Genomic DNA, 11,119 nt, shown 5'->3' with positions numbered 1-11,119 from the left:
GAAAAAGCAAGTTGATTGGTAGGCACGCGTCGGCCTATACGCGGCAGGGCAAGAGGAGATCAGGTTAAATTAGGAGTCGGGCCGGACTCTTAGTTGCTCCGTGTATAACTCTGTTGAGTGCGCTGTACCCGTTATACGTTCGAGTGCTATACGTTAGGTGAGAGATTTAGGAGTAGCTCCGAGGGCCCGAAGCCGAGGGAAAGCTTGGCGATGTAGACAAGAGTCCACTTCCTCTCTCTCGCCTTGCAATCAGCAGCTTGTGGAGAGTGACGTTCGGGTGGTTGAGAAGTCTAATTAAAGTCCACCGGTAGTTGCACGGACAAGAAAGACCAATAGTCAACAGAGGAGCGGGAAGGTAAAGACATGTAACATTTGCATAGATACCGAGCAGAACACATAGCAGGGGAGGATACAGCTGACCGCGGTAGCAGCTGCGATAGCGGCAAGGGTTGGGACATGCAGCATCCACTTCCGCTCACCCTTTGACCTGTCCCCGGTACCTTTTCCCGCATCCTAATGTGGGAAGAGCAACTCGATCTCACAGAAGAGCGTATATTATAGTTCAACTTCCTTAATGATGCTGCTTTTGTTGAGGTAACCAATGATACATGGCTGAGTAACGATCCCTTGTCTTGAAGTCGATAGTGGATGTGCGTCCAGCGCGAAGTAAGAAGATGCTAGCCTGTTTCATGTTCCATTCTTAACTTTGCTAGTGGCTTGCTTGTAGGAGCATCGTTAGAAAGGACATAATTGTTAGAGAGCATGCAGAATCAGAGCGAACAAGAGTTACAAAACCAGCGGTATTTAGCTAAACGCACCAAAAGTGGAGGGGGTTTAAATGAAGAGAATGTTGGCTGTTGCTCCTTCAAAGCCTCACAAGATCCCGAGATACCCAACAAGAAGTGCGATAAGGAGGGACGGGGGGAAGGCAAGACAGGTGGCTGTTTGAGAAGGCCGACTGGCCATCACAAAGTGCCATTTTCAACGATCAAGCTGGCAAGGGATTCCAGTGGTCAACAGCCACAGACCCGAGTGATGTCGATTTGCTACCACTGTTACCCCGTTCGTCTGCCTCTTCAGCGGTTTTCGCAGTGATGGAGGGATCAGAGGGTACCCTTCTGTGTTCCTACTCTCTGAACTATTTTTTTTTGGTTGCATTGTTCCTTGTCACTGCCTCATCATAATAGGTGCATTCGGGGTTTGGTTCTGCTAGCTGCTTCTGCAGGCGCTACTTTTACTGCTCCTCTCGCCATTGCTGATAGCACTGAAAAAACAGTGAGTAAAGCGAATATCGGCCGACAGTTACGCTTGGAATCTTCGCAGATCTGAAACCAAATTAAAAGATCCGTACCAGGTACAGTTCAGCGAATAGTGTAACCAGTGAAGCAGCTAGTGAATAATGCATTTCGAACTATGAAATTTTGCCACTTTGTAGTCATATGTCGTCGTCCTTATTTTCAACGTACACTTAATGTAATGTTAATACCCTATCGAGGTTCGAATAGCCATATCGGTAGTTGTTCTCGATAAAACGTCGTTTTTTTTTTCTCTTGCCGACGGTTTCATTACTTGTTGCTAGTGTTATTGCGGGGATCGGGTGGTAGTGTATAGGTTACCTACGCAACCGCGGGTATTGGCATGATGATGTTGCTGTTAAGAAGATATTGTTGTCGGCGTATGATAAATTTTAAACGTAATTACAGACGGTCCTGGCTGATGAAGGAGGGAGCTTATCTGGATGCGGAACGGTGAAGGGGAAAGCGGCACTTGTATGGAACAAAATCAACGTGCCCTTATAATGATGTTCCTTTGTGCAAAAACAGGTGAAATGCTCAATAGTTAACGCGAGGTATTCACTACGTTCCCTGTAACGGAAGCATTTTAACTTAATAGGATACATCTAAAAGAAAATTGAACAATAAGAAGATAACAGAACCGAGCTGTAGAATGGACCATGTGCAAGGCGTAGAATCTTCAATTTCGATCAATTTTCAAGCTCTATGCAAATGTTTTTCTTAATCAGAAAACAGATAGACGTTGAAGAGGGCGTAAACAACGAGCTGGCTTATAGCTTTTAGATGGGAACATTCGCGCGGCTGCGGGCATTCTAGCAAATTGAAAAGAAACGTGTCTCGCTTGTGAAGTGTTGTTCTGAAGAGACATAGCGTTCGAACACTTCCCGTTTTCGCTTCTCACAACAGGTAAAATATTATGTGAGTATCTGAGCCGCTTTAGTCTTTAAGCTAGTATTAAGCCGCTTTAAATTAATAGCTACATTTACATTATTTACAAGCTAATTTAGTTAATCCCTAATCACTAGTAACTCTTTACTTGTAAATAGTCCATTTTAGTACAGATTGTACAGTTTTCTTACGATAAATCACTAGACGAGATAAAAGAATGGCCAATTGTGCCAACTTGTCCTGATCTCGGACTAACACAGTGGCTACAGGTACGTACATGAAGATACACAATGTTTCGCAGACGCAGCTGCGGCTTCCCTAAATGTGATGCGACATTTCACATCAGTCTAATTCAGGATTAGCCGTCCTGCTATGGAACCGGGCTATTCAGTTAGCACATCATAGCAGAATACGACACACTTCGGGTCCCTTATATTCTGTCCATTATCATAGCTTTAAACGGACCCGAGCCCCTACCATTGATTTTTCTAACAGGCGTTGGGAACGGATAAAAAAATGTCTTTAAAAACCGGAAAAGTGAAAATTACTTACTCTGTCTTTTCCTCGCTTTTCAAAAATGTGATGACGCTTCTGCCTTAGGGCCAGCCATAGCCTTTTACAGTAGAGGATTGGGCCAAGCCCCTTAGGAACAACCTGTTATTACCTAATTAACATGTTTGAAACGATTTAATAGGATGTTTAACGTGTGCTAATTATTTTCACTCAACCAAACCCGCTTTTTCGCTTAGTAGACATATTGTAGGTATCGATGGTTCTACTACAAATTGATAAAATGTTGTTGAGTTGTAATACACTAAAGATACACTTTTATTCTCAATCATAAACATACATTCACCCTTCAGTGATTTGTGTTATACATGCATATATATATATATATTCATATATATATATACATGTATATAGTCGAAGGCGTAGAGGAACGTTGCAACAGGTCTTTTCCATGCTTTCTCTGAATGCTAGTTTGCCCTATAAACAAGTCGCGTATGTTATCTATGCTTTTGCTGCCGTTGATCGTGAGACATCTGGGTATAGGTAATGCGCCCAGGAGCTCGCTTCATAAGACTTCGTTTCCCTCTGAAAACTTTAACCCCATTCAAGAATTCCTTCTTTCTTGTGAAGATATCTATTCTTCTGTAATTGACAGGCCTCGGCTAGCCACTCGCCACTTTTGTTCATTCGTGTCCTGATGGCATAGAATCTTTTATGAACATTAAGAACTAACCGGTCCGGTTACTTTCTCTTGATTGACGTTCGTTTAAAGCCGCAACGCGGGTCGCCGCGAATCGACAGTATCGGTGTACAATGAACGAGAAAAACAATGTTCTAAGTCGGCGCCATTGAGCAGAATGCAATAGTGCCCGACGTCCAGGAAGCTCTCTGCGAGTTTGAAGCTTATGGGATATTTGTTAATAATAAAAGGATGTCCTAGTATGCAACGGCTTGAAGTAGTCATCGCGCAGAACAATCATATAACTAACAAAGTTTGGTTTATGCTCAGAAGGCCCAAGAAGGATGACAGGAGAGCAATTCGCCCTGCTTTTATAACGTAAATTATTGCGACTGGCTGCTTTTCAGCTTTTTTTTTTTTTTTTTTTATAAAGATAGCTTGTTAATTAGTTTTCTAGATCGTTGACTTTCCGCTGTACGTGAATTTAAACACTGAGGTTAAATAAATATTCCGAATTATATGCTTAATACAACCCTTGATGAAAATGTCCTCCGCGCGAAGCAAAGTGTGTCTACGCTTGTTTTCTTATAAATTAGGTGAATTGGTAAACATTAAAAAATTATGAAAATAAGTGTTAATTTGGACATTTTTTACTCTCACTAGCCAAAATTCTTGGAATTGTCTTATGATTGTAGAATTGTAGTACTGCAACCTCTGAACCCCGCAGTAGGTGCTGGATTGTTGCCGAGCTTTTTGTGACGGTTCAGGAAGTTCGTTAGCCTTAACTGGCTCTGAAAAAGGCGCCCAATCTCCTGTAAGAGATTTTGTTTAGAGAGTTTTTTCAAGAGTTTATTAACATAGAACCAGTTGTTTACCTTTTGACAACTTAATAGTAATAATCATAACACGTACTTAAAATTGCCAAAACGCACCATTGTTTCACGAAATGAATGCTATCCGACCGCTAACGGACAGTTTTGATGTTTTATCAGAAGGTAAATGATAGGTCGAATAGGTGGGCTAAGCTTATTTGAATAACAAAAATAGAGGAGAAGTAAAATGCAGTTCGCAATTCATCAGTAACTTTAGATGATAACTGTGTATACGACCCGGCTGTCTTTGTATATTCCCTTTTTAGTACTAATTTTGAAGTTCGTTTCCACATTCCTTCCATTCCGGCAAAAACAGCTGAGCCATTATTTAAAAGCATCGTTTATTGCATTGCTATATACGCTTTAGCTGGGGGAGGCATAAACAGCCATGGATTAGGTACTATCCACCCAAAGTATTTAACTAAATCATAGCATCGATCTGTACACCCAATACGCCACAATAATCCAAGCCAATAAGATATATCAAATTAAAAAATAATTCGAGTAGAAGAAAAATCATAGAAAAAAGACAACGACAACCGTGTTCTCCTTTTGTTCATGTTCTTGTGATGGGTCTCCTGGCCGCTCTCCTACGCGCCGACATACGTGTGGCCGCTTGCTGCCCTCATCTATATTTCCCTCCGTGGAACGTTATTGTTCCCATCGCCTTTGTGTATGCAAGCCTATTTGCAAACTGTCTGCCTTGTAAGTGGGTCGCAATCTACAAGGCCGTTTGGAGAATTCGACCGACCGACCGAGAGACAGACGGAGAGCGAGAGGGCAAGATGAAAACGACGGCACTGTTGCATACGAAAGTGGAGTTCGAGGTAAGTGATGATTACGTTTCGAAAGCCAGTAGAATTCTGCGCAGCGGCAATGACATACCCGCTTTTAGAAAGCTTTTTGAAATTCCGTTTCACGACGACCAGCAGCAGCTGCAGTAGCAAAAATCGTAGTGGCAGAAATAGTTCCACTAGCTGGGCGAACCTTTCTACAGCGGTTTCGTGTCCTACGCAAACTCTCCCGGTGCGCTGCGACGTTTCATATGGCGCCAGATGCCTCAGGCTTTTGCGCCTTCCCAGGTAGGTAGACCAAAACCAAAGCAACACCGCTGCCACTTTGCCCATCGGCTCACGTGTGCGGACGATTCCGATGAAACGTAGCGAAAGTCGTTTCAGCTTAAGTGAGCCCGTAACGGCTACCCGCAACATCAGCCTCCGTCATGACGTCATTGCTGCCTGTACAGCGTCAGCGCAATGAATGTTTTATATCTTCAGTTTCCCATTGTTCCTGAAGAAGATCATTATCGAAAAAGCTCCGTCTGGTTGCTATTGCCTGCGATCCCGACTGGTGCCGGTTATCTGCTACCGTCGTATCTATCTGAAAATTATGCTGACGGAGCAGCTTTTGGAACGGTTTTTTTTTATCAAATTGCAAAGTGTGACGTATTCGAAAATGTGTATCCGAATATTGGTGCACATATAACGGATGGAAATACATAGACACGTATTTTCCGTCCAGTACTAGCAGCCGACTACTTGTTCCAAACGATTGAAGAGCCATTATGGGACGTCTTTTATTCGAATAAAGGCTACCGCACCAGTGATAGGGTTTGGGAAGGACTATCGTCACCTCATTGATTTTAGCTATTTGTTTACCGGCAATAAGTAGCGTTGCAGTATGACAGCTAGCGATAGCTGAGTGATCCTGCTTTATAAGTGTTCGTTAAAGATAACGAGCAGATTCTGCGAGTGGGGCATTGATCGTGTCATATATTTGTGTGCTCGTTGTGGCACGATAAGGTTTCATCGATCTTTCAAGACATTCACAAACGTTTTATTTATCTGATCGTTTGTTGATTCGCAGTTTTAAAGTATCTGTAAGCAAATCGTAGGCCGTTATAGGTTAGTTAATGAGCTAGTGTAGTACTGCTTGTGTGATCCACTTTTTAAAACAAAAACACGAAGTAAAATTAATTGTCGATATTCTTTATATAAATTATTGAATTTATCCGCTCACACTATATCAGATACTGATACATGTGTTATAGATGTAATGCTATCTAGGGGTAACATTTGGGGTGTGATGATAACTAAGGTGGCAAAAATGACTTCTTAAAAGCATTGTTAGGCATATTCTACCGCCGTATTCTCAAGCTTCTGATGTCAATTTTTGCGGATCAGGGCTATATGAAAGAAAGGCAGGCACACGCAACATCATCATTCTTTCGCTATGCATGCTTCCTATTAATAAATTATATATAAAGTGTTGTTTTTAGTAATGTTTAACATTTAGCAACGTTATAATTCTACTGTAGAGTAAATTGGAATTATCTAACGGGTTCTTTGGCAATGAATCTACTACTAAGCCAGGAACTGTGTACGGTGCTCGAGACAAAACGTATCCGCATAAAAACTGAATAAACAAAAATAAAAATGATTTGTCTTTCTGAACATCGACCAAGAAAATCCAATATTTGAGCTTAGCAGGCACACTATGCAAAAGCATATGGGTTTTTGGGCCTATTAACGACTTTGCGTCATTGACTTTGTCACCTTCTATTATCGCAACGTATATTTAATCACGAAAAGTGCATAGAGGAATGATTAGATCAAGCAGTAAATATTTGTTGCGCATTTACGTAGTTGGATAACACGTGGTCGCCTCAAAGGGATCACGGCCACCCCCCCCCCCGACCCGCCCCCAATAGAAAACTCAAAAGCACCTAACGGATATCCTTTCATATGCTCTACTGTGTGATTTAGGTCCAGTGTAAGATGACCGAGTATTTTAGGTTAAAAAGATTTGAATTTAGAAGTGATGAGTCTCCTTCGACGAAACAGAAAATAGGATTGCAAAAAAAGAAAGACCTAACTTTTACAGATTGCAAAAATCTCTCCACAATGGTTTAGTTTTAGACCTGTTAACCCAATTGATCTACTGGATAATAATAGGGATCTATTCTATTATTTTAAGAAGGCAGATAGTGCCATTATTATTACTTCTATTAGAAAATATAAAACTATGTCGTTTTGCCATGTCTTTATAGACCATAAATTCCTCTACGCGATTAAGCTTCGTGCAGCTTATAAAATGCGTCCTTTTAAGAAATCGTATTTAGACTGGTTGGATTCGGTATAAAGATACCGAAAGAAGTAACCAACATAAACACAAGCGACGCTTGCGTGAGTAGCCATGGGTTAGCACGACTTAGTAGGACATGTAGGCCCGATAAACTATAGATTTAGTAAGGCTAGTAAGCAGGTCGAAGTCACGCTTCTAGATGCCCTGATTCAGTAATATGGGCTGGGAAAGGTGCGGGAGACGAAAGACGTATGGGCCACTTTTATCGTAACGTTGCCGATGTATCTTAACGTGCATGAAAAGCCCACTGAATTTTGTATGCGATATAGAGGCTGAAATCGATACAGGCAGAACCGCTGGACCCTTACAAAAACCAGATCATGTCAACAGACATTCTAAACGTGTGTTCCTTTTGCCAAACAGGATGATAAAGCTGACACATAAATCACTTTACACTCTTTTTTATTTATACGTTGGATGCTTCTGCTAAAATATATGTACTAGATGTTAACACTTCATGTGTACAAGCTTGGATAACTATAGCGAAGGGGGTGGAAACCTCAGTGACAACCCAGTTTTACAGGCCACTAGTCATACAAATTGGACGAACTCCTGTTTCATTTGCTAACGCCTTGCTGCCGACTGCTCCTGGCTATCTTATCTTTTGATTGAATCTCTTATCCCTTATTGGCTACGTTTACTAATCGATTAACTGACGCCTTATCCGTTTAAATTGACGAGGAACATTTCGAACTTAAACATCTATGAAATTAAACCGTACAAAAACCAACGAAACTTGTCATCGTTTTAGATTTTTCCGGCGACTGAAAAATGCTACGATGATTTTTGTAATTATCCTACATCTTTATTATCCACAAAACACAATAAAAGATCCCGATATGGATAGGTGTACTTACGATGACCGATGGCAAACGTAGAAAGATTCTACTGTACTCTTGGTAATTTCCAGTTGACTGTTTTGTTCATAAGCTTCGTATTCGTGCTGCACGGCCGTGCAGAAAGTCTTAATTTATAGGAGTGCTGCGACGCTCAAACTCAATACTCATTCACGAGAACAGGTCCTTCAAAATTTGTTGGTTTTTTCTTTTGTATTTCGATGTAGATATTTATGTCGGCAAACACAAAACCGTTCTTGAACATACCAAAACAATTATTCGTTAGGTACGGCAGCTACTTAATGAAATTAATAATCTAATTTGGGTGAATGAATTCATGCAATTCTGATCAGCGCTTTCAATCTGAGGCTAGTTCTTCAAAGGTTAGGCGCCGATCCTCCCTTCGAACAATGTCGTACTGTCTAAAACTCCAAATATTTATTAGTAACTCGGAATGTGACACGTTATTTCCGCTCTACTACAGTAGAATTAAGAGCAGGAAACGGTAAACTTCATGCCTCATTTTACTTGTCTACGGACACGTACTTGCTTATCTTCAATGCAAGTTATCATCTCAGATACTACACTCTAATAGGCTATAAAGGATCGGCCTCGCTTTTCACAAAAAAGAAGCTCTACATACGTAATTAAAAAAAAAAAGTGCACTTATTTACTTTTATCACAGTTTCATAAATGCAACGACCATAACGTTGTTAACCAAACAATGATTGCTGCGGTAATATTGTACATCACAGATGCAGCTATTAGTGATCATAGACGGCATGTGTCGCCGTTCAATGTAACTTTCGACGATGTGAAGATTAATGAGATGGTGCGCTTAACAATCACTGCCAATTTTGCAACGATTTTGTATACAGTAGTATATCTTCTCAAAACGTAAGGTCTGTTAAGGGATGGCCCGTCGTCCTTGTAGCGTCCTCGGCGTTGCGCATACGACGTAGAGGCGGACCGAGCAATTGGAACAGAATACATGTACACAGTCTTCTTTCCTACAATGCTGTCGACCGACAGCCTTTAATCACCCCACGCTAGCTCTCGTTAACTTGATTGGGTGTGCGAGCTGTGACACTGGGCAGAATTGCAACGGCTGCTGCTGCTGCTGCTGCTGTAGGGACGGTATTTTTGACCTCTGCACAAACACAAGCCCCTCGTAGACGATAAACGTGGGCACGAGCCTAACAGAGCTATGCGACATCGAAGGACACTGAACAACACTTTAGGCAGAGGCAAAGAGACAAAGACGAGCGACAAAAAAACAGAAAATTTTGAGAGTTCCTTTACAGAAGCAAAATGCACACCTTGCGGTCGTAGCTCCGCCTGCCCTCAAGCCGTGTTATGGGTGATCCACAAATAGTGCCTTCAAGGAAACATGAAGCGTCCTTGCATGACTCATAACAACGAAAGATTAGAGACGACAAATAGGCAGCAACGATTGGCAGCTGATCGTCCTAAATTATTCTCATTTGTTTGCTCTTAGAATCCGGGTTCCGCTTGGTGATCGAGTGGTGTGAGTATCGTAGCAGTGCATCAGAAGCGGATGTACAGGCAAGCATTACTAACGGAAATTAAGTCGCTATTAGGAGCTTTAGTTGTTTGGAAGCGTTCGTACGCCGTTGGATCGGCGATACTTGTGTATTTGCGCGCGGCACCTGCTGAGCTTCTAAGGGCAATAAAAAGCGTGTGACAGAACGAAGACTTCAAGCTGGAAGCTCAAGCAGCTTGCTGTGCACGTTCGATATGTACACTACTACGTTTTATTTCGACAACAGATTGGATCGAACTAGTGGTAAATGTTCTTAAACAGATTCAGACCCCAAAAACACGCATAGGGCGTGTGCGTATAGCCGATCAAAATCAAACACTGCAATCAGATATAGATCATCGCGATGGTTTGTTGCGTCTAGAGATTATTCCCTAAACATTAGATACGCTCATATAGATGATTCCTTCCTATTCTGATACCGCAACAACTTTGTTGTGTGCTATAGCTACGTTGTAAGAAGGCAACTATATCGTGAATAATATAATCTTTTTAACAACACAGTTCTCCGACTAATTATTCTTCAGCCGATCCGATAAAACGTTGCAAATACATGACAGTCAATACGAGATGGGCTTCCGCGTCGTCTCAGGCGCATATTAACTGCATAGATCAAAACTATTTCTATTAGTCACTATTAATCCGGCACTCAAATTCTCTACGCGCGTATATCTGGGTAATGGCTAGCCTTTCAGCGCAAGCTTTCTTGTTTGGTTTTGGCGCCGGCGAGTTTTCCTGGTATGTGGCCGGGAAAAGATCACACGGTAAATCGTCCACCCGGTGAACCATAAAAATTCAGTCACCATTCGTTCCGACGATGGCATCTTCAATTCCGCGCCACTGCCCGTCCGCTCGTATTAGCTTTGTGTGACTAGGCGCTACCCATCCATGAAGAACTTTTTCCTCCATTTTAGATTCGTCGTCACTTCGCGATTTTCAACTACCTTTCTGTAACTAGCCCACTTTTAAACTTGTCCCAACTGGTAGGGAAAACGAATAGCGCGTGCATGAAGTAGATCATCGCGCTTAATGATTTACAGGCTTACCAAAGACTCCCAACAAAGCAAAGATCCCCGGGGAGAAGAGGCCAGCCTATTCATATATAGTAAGTATTGTCTTTTCGGTCTCTGTCCAGACAGTCTAAACAGAAAAGATAGATTGAAGTGGTCTTCGGACTGCGTACGCCTTAGCTTCTGCTCCACTTACCCGTACAAACGCAGTCCTGGCGGCCATACAGCAAAATAGCAAAGGCAGCGGCAGGCCACCATTCCATAGTTACATTTCGTTCGTCCTCCGAAAGAAAAATTTTATCTCCAAACCAACATGCGAAGAGA

General features: G+C 41.9%; 1 long non-coding RNA gene across 1 annotated transcript; it reads left to right on the top strand.

Annotated features, from left to right (window-relative positions):
• Positions 1-1,060: 1,060 nt before the first annotated feature.
• LOC147753255 (uncharacterized) lies at positions 1,061-5,005 on the top strand. Its single transcript, XR_015311758.1, has 3 exons — positions 1,061-1,354; positions 1,704-2,213; positions 3,466-5,005. It is a non-coding gene; the product is annotated as an uncharacterized LOC147753255 (long non-coding RNA).
• The last annotated feature ends 6,114 nt before the right edge of the window (positions 5,006-11,119 follow it).

Source organism: Varroa jacobsoni, unplaced genomic scaffold (assembly GCF_002532875.2).
Source record: "Varroa jacobsoni isolate VJ856 unplaced genomic scaffold, vjacob_1.0 scaffold_620, whole genome shotgun sequence".
Classification (NCBI taxonomy): Eukaryota; Metazoa; Arthropoda; class Arachnida; order Mesostigmata; family Varroidae; genus Varroa; species Varroa jacobsoni.
This window is presented reverse-complemented; position numbering and strand designations above follow the sequence as displayed.